This window comes from Homalodisca vitripennis, chromosome 2, assembly GCF_021130785.1.
Source record: "Homalodisca vitripennis isolate AUS2020 chromosome 2, UT_GWSS_2.1, whole genome shotgun sequence".
Lineage (NCBI taxonomy): Eukaryota > Metazoa > Arthropoda > Insecta > Hemiptera > Cicadellidae > Homalodisca > Homalodisca vitripennis.
The window spans coordinates 123,645,998-123,663,769 of record NC_060208.1 but is presented as its reverse complement, the minus strand read 5'-3'; the positions used below and the strand labels follow the sequence as shown (position 1 = coordinate 123,663,769).

General features: G+C 31.5%; 1 non-coding gene across 1 annotated transcript; it reads left to right on the top strand.

The window, feature by feature from the left end:
* The first annotated feature begins 11,879 nt into the window (after window positions 1–11,879).
* Window positions 11,880–11,950, top strand: Trnas-gga. Its single transcript has one exon. It is a non-coding gene; the product is annotated as a tRNA-Ser (tRNA).
* Window positions 11,951–17,772: the final 5,822 nt, after the last annotated feature.

Here is a 17,772-nt window from a genome sequence, read left to right as displayed (position 1 = left end):
CAAATAAAGGTTCTCATATACAAATTCTTAAAGGGCGAAAAAACGTAAACTGTGTCTTAAATGGCAAATAAAGTGGAAGATGTGATGATAATTTCCACAACTGATTTTCATTCACTAAATATAACAATATTAACTATCTAAATCATTTAATTCACAGACTCACAAGTGATCGTGGGACACGAAACTATTGAAATCCAAAAGATAACATAATATCGACACATCTTTCGGTTATGCACTGATGTGTAATAAACAATTAAAGCTTACCTCTTAGTACAAAAGTGTAAAAAGGTCCCCTATATCGCCAGTATATTTCAACTTTTGAATCACGGTGTTCGAAGTAAATAGTAACAAAATTCTTATTTCTAACTAGTAGTGAGCAATCAGAAATTTTGTCTACAATTCAGTTCCAAAATGTCTACAATTCAAAAATGAGTACAGAACCATATACTACAATATAATACGAAAATATTAAGTACAAAGTGCTTGAAGATTGAGTAGACGTAACTATTAAAACTACGTATTTTGTTTTAATTTGGTTATAATAAATAATGTTATTTAAAAACTACAAAAACACTTACCAATTAATTGTATCGAATAATAAAACTTTTTACAGGTTCCGTCATAAGATCGTCTTAAAATAAAATGTTTAAACATTACAGATATTCGGATATTTTTTAAATATCCTTGAAACCGGACACAATATAATAGGTTCCCAGTGATTTAAAATACATTCAGGCAAAAAATTATATTATTTGTTCAATTTAACACAAGTTGAAGACATTTAATCATATTTTTACGTTAAATATTGGTAAATACTGGAAAGGAAATACTCAAAGACGTTTCACTCTCTAATTCTGCCATTTCATTTTATTACTCGTTTCTTTCATACTCACAAAATCGACTTCATCTAATGCTTCTTATATACACATGTTATTATGCTTATTATATGCTTCTTATTTTATTTACCACATTCCAATATGTCTACTATGCAGTGATTTTCATTACCTGACGTAAACTAAATTTATTAATTTGTGATACTACTTTCATTATTCCGTATATAATGCAATATTTTTATAGTGCATATTGCCTTCTTGTTATCTTGAGTCTCGAATTAACTCCTAAATATTAAAAATGAATGGCCGAGAATGCCTAATAAGTATCTCGGTAAAAATATGACACTTCAAGTTTTACATCTCCCAGCAAGCAAAACAGAAATTGCGGTAGCCTAGTTAGTGATACGTTTCAATAACGCTAAATGTAGGTAATAACGCTTAGCCCAGTCCCATGGAGTGATATCCAATATCATCGAACTCAGTATTCTTCATATAGAAACGAAGCTACATGCACAATTTCAAGTCTATGTGTCAGTGTGCTTTCGACTTATCGTCCAGACAAACAGATCATCCCAATATGTCTACTATTCAGTAATTTACATTATCCAGCCTCTCAAGTGATAGGATTCGTTGACGCTCAGCCAAAATCTAACGAGGAATCATGCACAATTCCCAAATTTTGTGTTTAGACATAACTGTAATAGTTTGTGCCAATAATTAATTGTGTGGTGCAGCTCCATACACATATTCAACTACTGTAAGTATAGTTTGGACACATATATAATTCGCCCGTATCTCATGAAATACTTTACATTGAGTACGCCTATGTCTGATATACTCGTACGCTGAAGTCATGGACAACTTGCCTTGTGTTCTTAGAATCTTTTATTCGCTGTGTTGGGTAAAGCAGATACTTTAATAAATTTTTGAATGATAATTTCTTTCTTAAAACTAGTCTACTTGATCAGTTCTTTATTTAGTCAAAAATAAACTTACATGCTAACACTGGTCATTGGTCTAAATTTTTTTTTATGTAGCCTTTTTTAATCTCTAAGAAGGATTTCAAGGAATGATTTTCTAAAGTAATATTAAAGCGTTTAATATCCGTCGTTATTACTGTAAGTATCTTATATTAATTGTGAAATGTCACAAAACATTTCCGTCCCTGAAGTAATTATCTTTCCATTTTCTTGTGTTTCTTGGCATAATCTATTATTTTTATAAAATTATGCAATATGTCTTGCAGATTCAGCTCTTTATACGGTAATTTTTGTACTGCAAAATTAACCTAAATTAATACTAGTATGATATTAAACCTACCACAAAACAGCATCCTAATAATCTGCAATTTAAACACACATAAGTGTATTTAACAACTATGAAGAGGAATTTAAAATAATTGAAAGGGGTGTGTAACTAAAGTGTGTAAATAACAATACGATAGTCAAAATAACTGAATACCATAAAAATATTAAATAACAGTAACATGAATAATCTTTTAAGATTAAGTAATAATCTTTTAAATTAATACTATATAATAAGTCATTTTTTTATATCAAATGTCTAGAAAACATAATGAGTAGTAGTGAAAATAAAATTTTTATTATAAATAAAAGAAATTTCCGAAAGCAAATAAGATGAAATCACTAAGAGCAAACGATTCAGTTAGTACAACTTCACGAAATAAATAACAATAACGAATACAAATTGGTAAAATATTGATTTATTAAAAAAAGTAAAACATTAAAATTTTAAAATGTGGTTTTGACATATAAACAGTAATATTACTTTACATAATGTTAAATAAAAGAACCAATTGTGAAAGTAATACATTTATAGAATAAAGATTACATTACTGATTTGAAAGGGTTATCTAATATTCAAAATATACGAGCACATACTGATTACTATGAAATTTTAAAAAATTCATAAATAACTAAGTTTTAGAAACAAATAATTATCTTTTAATAGTTGCCTCGTTATCCAACGATTCATAACTACTCCCGCATACAATAATAGAATCAAACAACCGTTCTACAACAACGACAAAATTGTATGTATACAAATTAATTGGTTATAGTTATACAAAAACTCAAGAATTTTAAAAAAACTTAAAATTTGTAATATTATGTTACCCGACAGGTGTAGCATCTAGACACCTGGCAACAACTAATCAGGTGTGTGAATATTTTACTTCTAACTGACAACCGTAAAAACTTATATTGAAATGAGGTTTCTAACTCTGTATGTTTACAGTATTAGCAATCGTTGATATTGAAGTTTGTATTTGTTCATCTTCTAATATCCCATCCGCAAGGGAAATCTACCTGAATAGTTTGAAAATATCACTTACGCTGTAAATATTAGCGCGTAAGACAATATTCAGTAGAATCCGCAGTGCATGTGAGCTCCAACCTTTCCAAAATTAGAATATCACTGGAAACAATAGTGCATCTATGTGATAAATCTAACAAGCAGCTTTCATGCATAAGCGAATATGATTTACCACACACGCTCATTAACAAAGACAATTTCAGAATCGTGTTTTTTTGTACGTGAAAATGGGCTGGATGTTCGATTAATAACATTTGCAGTTGAAAAGAACTATATTTGTACTTTTAGAAAGGAAAACAATAGAGAAGTTTCAATTTTCAATTGTGATTAACAATTTTAGAAGTGAAATCAAAATATAAATTATTCTATTATCGAATTATTATAATAGAATAGACATATACTGTACCCAAAACACTAAACTGAAATAAAAGCTATCACTATGCTACAATTATGTATCCACTATGCTACCATCGCATTTTCAGTAGAGAGGTGTTATTCTCTCTCTTTTATTGCGCTACACATAACAACAAATAAACTACAAATAGATACATAGATATAGAGATGTTTTGGACAAGCTTTTTTAAAAGTTAGAAATCGGCACCTGTCAGAGACTGGATTAAATAAGATGTACGAAGTTCTTGATTTTTGAGATTTGTATATCTTAGGTGGGGAGGAAAACCGTAGTAATCTTAGCAGGCATTAAACTGTAGTTAGCCTATTCTAGAATTGTTGGATAGTTAGCTTAAAAATCAGAAAGTAGAGAATTTCAGGAGGTCAGCACTCGGAAGTTCCATCACATTATACCACTAAAATTTTTAAGTGCTCTTTTAATAAATTTAAATTAATAAGGTGTAAAATACAGAAAAGATTATTACAATTGTATGAAGACCACTATCAAACTCATCTTATTCACATTCCAGAAGCGTACAGGTGAAAAAACACCAATTAGTTATACAGTTCTATAACTAACAGGTTATGGTTTCAATTCCCGGAGAGTTCATAACAATTTGCAAAAAGGTTCGCTTTAATATAAAGCGTGTAGAATAATAATTAAAAATACCATTGGCATGAAATGAACCACCTACAAGTATTTTACAATGTTATTTAGTATAAGTATAACGTTTATTGAAATTCACAAAGAGAAAATATATAAATAAGTTACACTAAGTGTAAAACTTTTCTTGCGCTTGAAAATTGTTGGAAATTTACAGGCAAGGTAATAAGGTTAAAACGTGTTATAAGTTAAATTCTGCTATACCCTTTCCTGTAATGTTTGCACTGAATGTTCTAATATAGGCTTTACCTTCCTGTGAGAACGTTGTGATAATCCTAATAATCTATTGTTTATTTTTGCATCATCTTGTGTATTCCAGAGCGGATATAATTATTTTTTAGACCTATACTTTTTACTATGACAATGGCTAACCATATAAAATGGTTGCAATCATTTTAGTCGGGGATTTGTTTTAAATGTTATTACAATTATTGTCTTGTAGTAAAACAAACGACGAACTGCTTAAGGTACCATCAGTATTTCTCGTGGTTAAATTAATCAAAATCTTAAGTGTTAGAAAAAACCTTTTGCATGGATAGGCATTATGCTGGATTTTATAAAATTAGCAAAAATAGTTTATTGAGGTAAAGTTTATTTTTTTGAAGTTTGTTTTCGACAATTGAAGGATTATGAAGGAAACAGGATTTTTTTCTGATATTTTCCTTCGTTCTGTGATAAACAAATCAGTAACACAACGTATCGAGATCTGCAATCTGATCTCATCCTCGGGTAAATAACTAACCTAACATATAACTGTAATCCAGGTTAAAATAAACAAATCACACCAGAACGTTGTGACACTCATAAGCCATGAATCACAACCACATGTTATGTGTCAACTCCAATAACTCTATAACATGCACTTACTAAAATTAAAACATAACAGTTATTATTAAAAGTGAACTACATAATACAGGTCACAATATGTTAGCACTATAAACTACATAAGTACAATACATGTAACACAGGTAAAAGCGAAGAAAATTACGCGCCAACAAGATGGCGACGGCCGGATACGAGTTATCTACTAACTCAATAACTCGTTTATTCAACCAAAGTAACACGATTACATGCATTGGTCATGTCAGATAAAAGGAAATTTCTTATAATAGATTACAATTGTCAAAAAAATTACTAAAAGAACTTGAACTCTTAATATATTATAAAACAGCCAGGTTGTCCAATTAGCCGTCAGTCAAGAAATTATGTACGCTGTAAAATCATTTTACGAGGAGAAAAAACTTAATAGCCTTTTCAAATTTAAAATGTTTTGACTCTGCTTTGAAGAGCGTATGGAGTTTATTAAACAGATTAATTGAATTTTAACGGAGATTTATTTGGAAGAAAGCTATGTGATTTGCAGGGATTTGAAGATTGTTAGAAATTATGCTGATGGTTACGAGCAATTTTGAAATGTCTCTTAAATACAAAGACATGAAAAAGTAAAATTATTCAAAGACTTAAAATTCAATACAATATTTTAATTTATAAAATTAATCTGATTGCGCGTTTTAATAGGCTGAACAGAAACAATTTCCTTTTGTTCTCATACCCCCACATGGGCATAGAGAAAATGAACGGGCAGAAATAAGAACATCAGAGTTGGATGATTTTGCTAAGGTACGAATGGCAAATAATCGAGAGCTCACTTTTTTGGATACATTTTAAATATGGTTGTGAAATTTTAGCTTGTCATTCAAGGTCAGTCCAAGAATTTAAATTGTTAATCTGGTGGATAGGAAGTACATTTCTGTTATCTACCTTCTGATGTTTTCTAGTGTGTTCTTTATCCTTACGTTTAATGGTATGTTTGTATTACCTATGTATTCCCCCATTGTAACTACACGTTATACTGTAAACACAGTTTTTTAATCCCAAGTGCAATTTTTGTTTTTCTATGAGGCTTTCTCTAAGAATATTGATCGTTTTAACGCGGTTCTAATGTTGTACTTCCTACCTAGTCTTCTAATTTTCTCTGATATCCGCGGCATATAAGGGATTGACATAAAAGTATATTTATCTTCATTCTAATGTACTAATTCAGGAATAATTCTTCTCATTGGTTTGCACTTGTTTTTTATTGGTTGAGGGTATCCATTGCGACTAAAATTTAATTCAACATTCTTAAATTCCTCTTTTAATCCATCTTTATCTGAGCATAATCTGTTTGCTCTATTAAATAACGAGTAGGCCACCCCTTCCTCGACGGATTTTTTATTTATAGTTGATATATTTTTATGTGTGTTTTCTTTCAAAAATCCGTAGTCTTAAGGACATCCATATCTATTGATACATACACTTTTTTTCTTCATGAAGACACTAAATTAAATGAGTTTTTCAATCTCAAAATTAAAAGAGTTTTTGAATCGTTCCATCCGCCTCACAATGGAAGTGGAAGTCCAAAACAAGCTTCCTTCATGAGTAATATTTCAACGTTTACACCCAACTTCCTTTTATTACGGTTAGTAGAAAACAGTTGTGTTCTCAAATCGCAAGGCTGTAAAGTTATGGAGAAAGTCAATGATATTTCTTTTGCTATTACATGATGTGAAACTTAAAAGCAAGTGTACTACAGCTACGGAAGAGATTAAATGCAAGCCAAGTCAGCTATTAACTATTCATAAGACCCCAGTCACCTGCACTGCTTTTCATTTATAAGTCTGGACTTTAGTTGGTGTGGTATAAAACTACCTTAAACTTGGTGCATCTCTATTATAGATAAATTATACATGAAAAGTTTTAGATGCGCAGTGATGCTAGTCTGTCATTTTTCAGGGAATTGTTTACAAATATAAACTTACAAACCGCTAATAAAATCTGGGTTTTCTTGGCCATTGTTTAAAAATATGCGTTGATATGATATGTACAAATTACTCCGCTTTTGATCTTAAGTTTAACCTTATTTTTTTCTCGTGAGGAAGATATTAGTTGGCAGGTCTGCAGTAATTATTTTATTTCAAATTTTTAAGACGTATAATGTAATAATAATATTAGATTTTCAATTTTTCATTCCATCTCGCAATAATTCGAAAATTAGTACAAAAATGAGTAAAACAAGCACCACATTTAATGGAATACAAATACAAATTATACACTCTTACTGCCCAGGCACATACAGCCCAGGCTACACATTAAGCACAAATGTGTATTTTGAACAATTGAGGAATTCTATACGTGCTTCATTCTTTCTTTTCCCCTGAGAACGTATAAGGTTATTTCGTTCTTGCTGTCATATTTCAAACTTCGTCTAGTTCAATTGGATAATATCCATGACTTCCTACTCTTGATTGTAATTTATCTCTTGTAAGAGGACTTAAAAATCATTTATTAGTGAAGAATGTTTAGTTTTTGGATACTACCCACAAATATTTCCGTATTAAATCTTGTATCTCTATTCTCAATGTCTAATTATTTTATTCCTTATATACCTGCTTCTAAAGTATGGTATTGAACCTAGGTGTGAACTTCAAGTTGAGACCTAAGGACAATGCTCATAATTTGGTTATTTATTTTGAAAGCTAAAATAAAAGGCGGTCTTATGGTTTTCATCATCCCTAGAATGATGCATGAGTTTTGCAACACTACACATTGTGACGTTAGATTTGGAGTTTATTGTCATACTTGGCAGAATACAAAATTTATATAAGTCGTTATTCACGGTTTTTTTTCAGATATTATTGAACGGGATTAGATGTGAATCGGATGGTCTTGCGTTGTCTTTACTTCACTATGAAGTTGAAATTATAAACCTACGGAAAAGTGGAATTCCAGAGCGCCTCGCATCTTGATGAACGGTTTGCAATAAAGTAGAGTCTAAATGTAAATGCCATGACGGCCTTAGTGGCTACAGCATCACTTGGCCACCCAGGTTAGGGGATTGTTTATTAATTAAAAGTTCTACAAGAATTTGATCTAAAAATCAACACGACATTAAATTTCCACTGCTGCTGATTGATTTCTGTTCAAAGTCATGAATAGTTAGCACACGATGCATGTGTATTTACAGCTTTTTATGTGATGGGTGGGATGTGCAACGAACCTTCCTCATTGATAAAGAAAGACACAAATTTATACGATGTTCAAACGAAGTGACATGCTATGTGTTGTGTGCTATGTGTCACAATCATTGAGTAGAAAGATACCTGTACATGTATCTAACTAGTAGCAAAAGATGTCACAAATAATATTCTCGTTCACCTTTATCACATTAGAGAGTTGGAGATATGTACCTACCATCAAACTTCCTATGAATCCTTCGTTTGGATATAAAATAAAAACATTAAGTACGTCGTTAAAATGTAAGGATTAATGAGTCTAAAATTATATGAAGGCCATTAAGCAGATATTTCTGCTAAAACACAACAATTTTAAAAAGTAAATTAACAGTGCCTACCAAAACCAGCATGTACTCTACTAACAAACACTCTATTTACGAAATTGTACAATGTTATGTCTAATTGTAATCGTAATCAAATATGGGTATAAGTAAATCAATCACGCGATGAGTATAAGGTAGTTCTATATCACGCCAACCAAAGTTCAGACTTACAAACGACAAGCAGCGCAGCGCCGGCGACTGGGGGCCTTATGAATAGTTAACAGCTGACTTTGCTTGCATTTAATCACTTTCCTCGCTCTACTACACTTGGCTCTTAGTTTTCACATCCATATAATAACGAGACAAGTGTTACAGTCAAATGTCACTGGCAAAACTTAATTTCACTGCTTCGCAATTTGACAAGACGACAAGAGCTGTCTTCTACAAAATGTAATGAAAGGACGTTTAGAGTAAACTCTGTTAAATGAAATGTTACTCATGAATAAATTGCTGTCGACTTAGTTATTCCATGTGATTTATGTTAACTTATAATCTGCATGAAAAAGCGAATGAAAATTAAAATGTATGAAGGTCATTAGGAACCAATTATGTCTTTTATAATTAAACTCGTATATTCCAGGCAATATTGTGACTTCAAAAACGTCTGCAGTGTTACATTTTTGTTAATTAATATTTTGGCTTAAAATGGTATTATGTCATACGACCTTCAAATTATAAATAATGAACATAGGCAATTCCATAAAAGTTTGAATTAATAGGTTTTGAAAACTATTTATTATTTTTTTAGGCGTAACTTCTGCCATTAAGAACTATATATGTATATATATATATATATATATATATATATATATATATATATATATATATATATACTAGCTGACCCGGTGAACTTCGTTTCACTTACCTCTTGTCCATGTCGCTACCATATTTACATATATACTTTATCAATTTGACAGAGTTACAAAATTCCACATTGGTGAGACTTTCAAAAGTTTTGGACAATATTGGCGAGTACAGCACAAATCCAACGATTATCTACATCAAAATTTTATCCTTTTATCTTCACAATAACAGATCGCCCACCGTCCTCAACTGATTGCCGACGATACTAAACCATCATTTCCCGAGATGGTTTCAGCAATCAATGCTCTAGGGTATCGCTTAGAACAATTGCCGTTGACCATACAGGGGGAGTTGTTGAAAATCCGCAAGGTCCATGTATCATATGTTTACTTACTACTGCATGCAATTTTGGGTCAAGTGTTTCATCGGGAATCTCGGCTGAAATTATGGAATCAATGTCTTCTGGCCTTAATTTATCAACCAAACAAACTAATATGAGCGCATGTTGCAGACCACGCTTTTGCCACTCAACAGAGTACATCCAACAACGTACTTGGCCATACACACGATGCTTTATAATGAAATTCGTTAAAGATTTTAATTTTTGCTTAAACACTCTGGCAGTGATGTCATGCCTATCAATTGGTGTTTGGCCGTGTAGCAATTCTTCCTTAATTTCCATCCATTGTGGGTTACAGGTGAATGTAATAAATAGGTCTGGACGGCCATATTTTCTAACATACGACATCGCATCTTGCGCGTATTCGTGCATGTGGCGCGGGCTTCCAATGTAAGTGGCCGGCAAAATTGTAATTTTTTCCACATTTTCTGCATTTGCAACGGCATTAATAGCATCACGAATCTGTATAAATAAAAATTCATAGAGCTGACTTTTTTGTTGGTTTCAGCACCTGGAATCAGAAATGATAAACAATGACATTTTTTAATACATTTAATATAACACATTTATTGTCAAATTATCATCATTATCATATCGGACAAAAGGCAATCAATACAGGTAATCAATTTAAAGCTTTCTGGTAAACTATATTTTTTGTCTTTTTTGCGGTGCGTAAACATATAAAGATATACTTTACCATGTGTAACAAAAATCTTCGACATAAAATATTGGGTGCTGTCAGGCCCAAACACGACAGTACTTTTTTTGCCATCAATAAACACATATATTTTATCATGATCAATGTCTAATTGTAAATTTCCGCATTAATTAGTAGTGTAGGATTCGAAGTTTGACATCGCACACGATGTAGCACATCCTCAGACATGTCATCCCTATATTTCATCCACAAATCTTCCGGATTCGAAGGGAAACATGTGGATATTATAATCGCAAACAATGTTCGAATTTGATGTGGTGAAGATATGATGGAATCCTTGAGCGTATTATCCCAATGTAAATCATCCTCGAGTAACTGTAATAGTTGACACGCCTCACGGTAAGTAGCACACAGATGTCCATCAACTGTTCTCAATTGTTGAAATGATGTCGGACCACGAACATTCACCAATAACAATCTAAGATAATAACATTCAGCGTTATTTGGATGTACTGTATTTGTCGGCACTATTATCGATTTATGGATCGTAGGAGAATGCTGCTAGTTCCAGGTTCACAGGAGCATTGCGTTTGCGGAATCGGTCAATTTCCTTTTCCCGGGCTCGCTGCTGTTGTGATCGATGTGCCCGAACTCGTTGCATTCTTTGTCTATCCACTTCATCCTGATTTACTGTATAACGCAAATGTGCCATACCAATACGACTGTTATCATTATCAGTCTCTTGCTGGTCATCAGTGCGATTAGCGCGTGAGGTAGCTCGCCGCACATTCGATCTACTTCGACGACCTATGTTAGGTCGTTTTCTTCTCGGCATTGTAAGCAGTATCTGATATTAATGTTTTCTTGCACTAATAATGTTAACCTATAATGGCGACAGCTGTTTTACCCAAAATTGCATGCAGTAGTAAGTAAACATATGATACTGAGACACTTCGTCATTTGCATTTGTTACAGCTGTTACAGTAAACTAATTATCGATACATAAACATCAATCAAACGTTTGACAGGTAAGAACAGTTTGTATGGGAAAATCAAATTGTCGTTTTTAGTATTTTCCTTGCAATTTTGTTATATTTTCTCATCGTTTAAACCTTCCCTGAACTTCCACGAACATTTCAAGACCAAAATTAGCCAAATCGGTTCAGCCGTTCTCGAGTTTTAGCGAGACTAACGAACGGAAATTCATTTTTATTTATATAGATATATATATATATATATATATATATATATATATATATATATATATATATATATTATAAACTTATACAAATTTAATGAATGTAAACAGAAGTCATTTGACAGGTATTTGGTCTTCAGATCATATGTTAGTTTGGTTATTTAAACACATATGTGAAGGAAACGGCCAAATACAAAATAATTGAATCGTAAAAAGTGAGGGCTCTGTGGTGTAATGGTAGCACATTCACCCGGAAAGTGAGAGATCCGGGTTCGAGTCCCGGCGGAGCAAGTACTTTTTGCTATTCAATATTTATTGAAATTAAATTAGGCTATTGCCACTTATACAAATTTAATGAATGTATATATATATATATATATATATATATATATATATATATATATATTTAAATATATATGCATATATACATATATATATATATATATATATATATATATATATATATATATATAAGTAGATAGTAATATGGGGTTCCTGGCGCACTTTCGGAGCCGACCGAAAAGCAATGTAAAATACTGTTCAATGTACCATAAAGGAAGCTGAGAAATAACACAGCAAATCTCAATGAAAAATTAACCGAATCTACAGTCGTTCGTCTCCAAAAGCGATCGGTACATTACTATCTACTCTGAGGAATGAAAAATTAACCAAATCTGAGCTTCTACTTTCTTAAGCTGTGCTTTGTAAAATGTTGTCAAATCTGCTACGAATAAAGGATTTATCTTAATAAAATTTAATCAATTTAAAACATTTTTACTAAAAACATACTGTACTTTAATAAAAAACTTTTCTACTAAATAAACAACATGAACTCACCAAGCTCTCTTCAGTTTCTAGCATTTCAAAAACTTACAAAGAAAGACAATTTTAACGAGTTCAACGAATTACCAAAACATTTTAAAGAACAGTTGATACTTTCCTTAAATGATACAGAATTCAAAGAACTTGTAAAGTCTTTTGCAGAAAAAACTTCTAATGGAGTGTTTTACTATCGGCAAAAAACTAAAAAAGTAAGGGATTACATATTTAATATAATTACGAAAGATATTGAAAAGAAAATAAAAAATAAACAAACAGAGAGTTTTCATCGTTTTTTTATGACATTTTTCCCATATTATACGTCCTTTCAAGATAATCAAGACTTAATTGATGAATTTCTTAGGAATTTTTGTGAGTATCAAGATTTATCAACACAATTCATTAAAGAGCATTATAGAATTTTTCTTATAGAATATAGCCACATTTTGTGTGAAACAAAAGGTATTACTGTAGATAATATTCCATGTGATTCCTATGAAGAAAGACACCAACTATGGTTATCAAAACAGTACTATGACGTGGGGAGGGACTGCAAGTTTTAGAGTTAAGACTTTATTCTACAAAGTTAATTGTTATAATTTCTTTATCTTTAATAGTCTTTTTCCCAGTAACAATCAAGTGTAATTTTTCATTTTTGTTTAATTCTTTAATCTTTTTCTCATCCAAAACAGTCAAAAATCTGTTCGGCAAGTGTACTTTACAATCTTCCAACTCGGCAATTATTGTAAACCCGAATTTATCTTTCATTTTCTCCAAATTCAAGATTCTATGTTTCTTCCTTTCTTCCAATTCATTTAACTTCTTATACTCTTTAAACTTACATTCTCCAATATCATTTAACTCTTTCAAGAACTCCATTTAAATAGAAAAAATTCAAAGTCAAAAAGTGCAAAACCATTTCTCGGTCGACCTTTTCTCCTCCCTCTGTCTCTTTCTCTCTCCCTCTCTTTTTATGCCTATGACACGATCACTTCTGCCGTTAATAGGCTAGGATCTATATTCAGGCTAGAGAGAGAGAGAAGAGCGAGATACGGATAGAGAAATGGTTCCGGAATACGATCTGAATACTTCTGAACTTGGTGTTTCTCCGCTATGGCCACTCGCATTGAAACAGTTCAGAAGTAAACTTCCTAACCGACCAAACCGAATTCGCTGCATATATACTCAGCAACACAATACAACAGCCCATCGAGAAGTAAAAATTTAAGAAATTAATTTAAAATATAATTTGAAAATTACAAGTAACAAAATGTACGCATATTTAAAATAGGTAAAATTATCTAACATTTTGAAAAAGAAAATGTTATAATAGTAAACGGGAACACAATTTTTATTCTTAAAAGCAAATCTGCATTACCGACATTTTAGTTCCGAAAGATTGCGCTGTGTGTATCAATGATAGTCGAGGTGTGCTACTACAGACCAACCATCACGATAATCGCTTCGCCTGCGTCATATCCGTAGTGATATCACGCCGTGAGAGGCGCAATCGTTGGTTTACAAGCACCATTTAGTTAAATAAATTTTTCTATCTAAATGGAGCGCGATAAAATATCATGTCCGTTCTGCAAAATAGAAATTTTAAGAAAAAACTATGATCGCCATTATAATTCTAAAAGTCATGAAAAAAACAAGCAAATTTACAATAATGAACTAAATTATTTAAGACAGTGGGCTAGAGAAAATAAAATTGCCGATCACGAAAACATGTTTAATATTGAGAAATTACGTGAATTAAAGAGAAATTTCAAAGTTGAAAAGAAAAATCTCGACCTATTTAATGATGAAAAACTTCATTCAATAGCTGAAAAGTTGGCTATCGGTACTAACGATAAAACCAAGTCTGAAATGATCGAAGAAATTGATAAAACTCTTAAAGTAAAATCCGAAAATATCATTGATGTAGAAGTTTTATCCTCTATACATGGTCTTTTCAAACAATACATTTTAACGAATTTAAACGAAAATTTCATGTCAATTTACAAATATCTATCAATTATGAGGCCAGAGATTAAAAGTTTAATAGAAAAATTTCAAGAAACCGTTAAAAATATGAAAGGTTATTTATCTTTAGAATGCGAATACGAACGAACTTTAGTGAACGGTGAACCACAAACTTGTCCTATGTATTTTACTATAAAAGCGGATGAAATCTTCGATGTGAACGACTTTATTACTAAGCAATTTAATAAATTAACACATCGAGAACAAACGAATAATCCAAATAAAGGTTCCGGATGGACATTAAAACGCTGCAAACAACTAGTTTTGAGCCTTAATAAACACGAATTTATGAACGCAGGATCATATATCGATTTACCACAAGAGATCAAAGTAAAGAAAGCTTGTGTAAATATCAAAAATAAAGATTATTTCTGTTTTGTTTATTCTATCCGATGTGCTATGGGAAAACCCGAAAAGAATGCTGACAGAGCAAAGCAATACGAGAAATTTGTAAATGACGAGATATTTTCGGGCTTTGAGTATCCAATGTCTTTAAAAGATATACAATTATTTGAGAAACGCAGCTCCAATTCCAAGTACAAATATCCAAAAATGTCTATAAATATCTATACTTATGACGAAAAACTCAACATTGTTCCATTACAAATTTCAGAAAAATATGACGCTGAATTAAACATTGATTTATTGTATGTTAAACAAGATGATAAATCTCATTATGTTTTGATAACCGATTTAAATAAGCTTGTTTCTTCTCAGTTATCTAAGCATGAGCACAAAAAGTTTCTTTGTAGAAGATGTTTAAGCCATTTCTACAAATCTGGAGATTTAACAGATCATTTAGAAATTTGCAAGCAACATGAAGTTTGTAAGCCAATTATGCCGTTTCCAGGTCAAACAACAACATTTACTAATTATCAAAAGAAATTTTCTCATCCTTACGTTATTTATATGGATTTTGAAAGCATATTAGAGAAGATTCCCACATGCAAAAACAATCCACAAAGATCGACTACAACCAAGGTTCAGAAGCATATTCCTTATGGTTTTACTCTATATTTAGTTTCGAATGTGACCAATCGTATGTACAAGCCGATATGTTATCGAGCAAAAAATGAAGAAGATTTGCCAAATGTTCCTGCAAAATTGTTTGAAGAACTCAATAAAATATCAAAATACATAGCTACAAAATATAATTCTAAGAACAAAAAACCTATGAAATTGACTGAAGAAGAAGAAATTTCATACCAAAATGCAAACGTTTGTCATATTTGCGAATGGTCTGCTTATGATGTTGAGTCAATTCAGTATGGTTTTACTCCTGATAGTTGGAAAGATAAGAGTTATAATAAAGTGAGAGATCATTGTCATTTAACCGGCAAGTTTCGAGGCGCAGCTCATTCATGTTGTAATCTGAATTTGAAATTTCCCCAGAACATCCCAGTTTTCTGTCATAATATGTCAAATTACGATACTCATTTGTACATAAAAGAGATGGCTAAACAATATGGAAATGTTGATTTGATCGCAAACACAGATGAAAAATATATAAATTATTCAGTAAATTCAGGATATGGATATGAATTCGAAGGTGATAAGCCAAGAAAATTCATCAAGTTTTCGTTCGTAGACACGTTCAGATTCATGGCCTCGTCTATAGAAAAGTTAGCTAAAAATCTAAAGAAAGAAGACTTCAAACATACAAATCATTTTATACAAGATGGACGAATATTGAACGCAATTCTAGAAAGACAACCAAATGACGAAGAAGAAATCTTTAAAATTCTATCTGGGAAAGGTATATTTCCTTACGAATTTATCGATAGTATTGAAAAACTTGATTACACAGAAGAGCTGAAAATTCAAGATTTCTATTCACTTTTGACAGACGAGAGCATATCTGAGAAAGATTATCAACACTACTTGAGCGTTTGGAACAAATTAAAAGAGAAAAATCTTGGAAATTACTCTGATTTGTACAATATCCAAGATGTACTATTGCTCGCTGATATATTTGAAAATTTTAGGAATATTTGTTTGAATTGCTATAAGCTTGATCCAGCACACTATCTAACAGCTCCCAGTCTTGCATGGGATGCTATGTTAAAATTAACGAAGATAGAATTACAATTAATTAGTGATTATAATATGTATTTGATGATCGAAAAAGGTATTCGCGGAGGCATTTCTCAGTGTATTAAACGATATGTGAAAGCAAATAACAAATATTTAAAAGATTTTGATAAGACAAAGCCCGAAAACTATTTACTTTATGTCGATGCCAATAATCTTTATGGTTATGGTCTTACGCAAAATTTACCATATAACGAAATCAAGTGGATGGATCCAAAAACTTACACAACTGCAGAATGGAAAGAAACAATTTTGGAACTCACTGGCGACGAAGATTATGGCTATATTCTTGAAGTTGATCTAGGATATCCAACAAATTTACACGAACATCACAAGGATTTACCTCTTGCTCCAGAACATTTTAAAAACAAACTTTGCACAACTCTACTGGATAAAACTGAATACGTTGTTCATTCGAGAAATTTGAAGTTCTATTTGGAACAAGGTATGATTTTGAAACATGTGAATAGAGTTATTGCATTCGATCAGAAGCCTTTTATGAAAGAATACATTGATTTTAACACAAACATGAGAACCAAAGCTACAAGCGACTTTGAAAAGGACTTTTATAAGCTGATGAACAACTCAGTTTTTGGAAAATCTATGGAAAATGTGAGAAACAGATGTGATATTAAGCTTGGAAATGAAGAATTTTCAATGAAACAAGCTACGAAAACAAATTTCAAATGCTTTAACATCTTTGACGACAACTGTATAGCGAGTCACATGTACAAACAAAAGGTTAAATTTAACAAACCGATTTACATAGGATTTTCAGTTCTCGACCTCTCAAAATTGCTAATGTACGAGTTTTATTACAACAAATTAAAGAAGTTTGATCCAGATTTGAATCTGTGTTACATGGATACAGACAGTTATTTTCTAGAATTGAAACTAGATCCTTTTAAAATTATTAAAGAAAATATAGATGACTTTGATACAAGTGATTATCCAAAAGATCATGAATGTTTCACTACTAAAAATAAGAAGGTAATAGGGAAATTCAAAGATGAGTTAAATAGCGAAGTTTTAGAAGAATTTTGTGGTTTAAGGTCTAAGATGTACTCGTACAAATATCTAGATAAAAACCCAGTTAGGTGTAAAGGAATTAAGAGAAGCGTTGTAAATAAAACAATAAATATCGAAAACTTGAAGAGATGTTTGTTCGAAGATAAAGA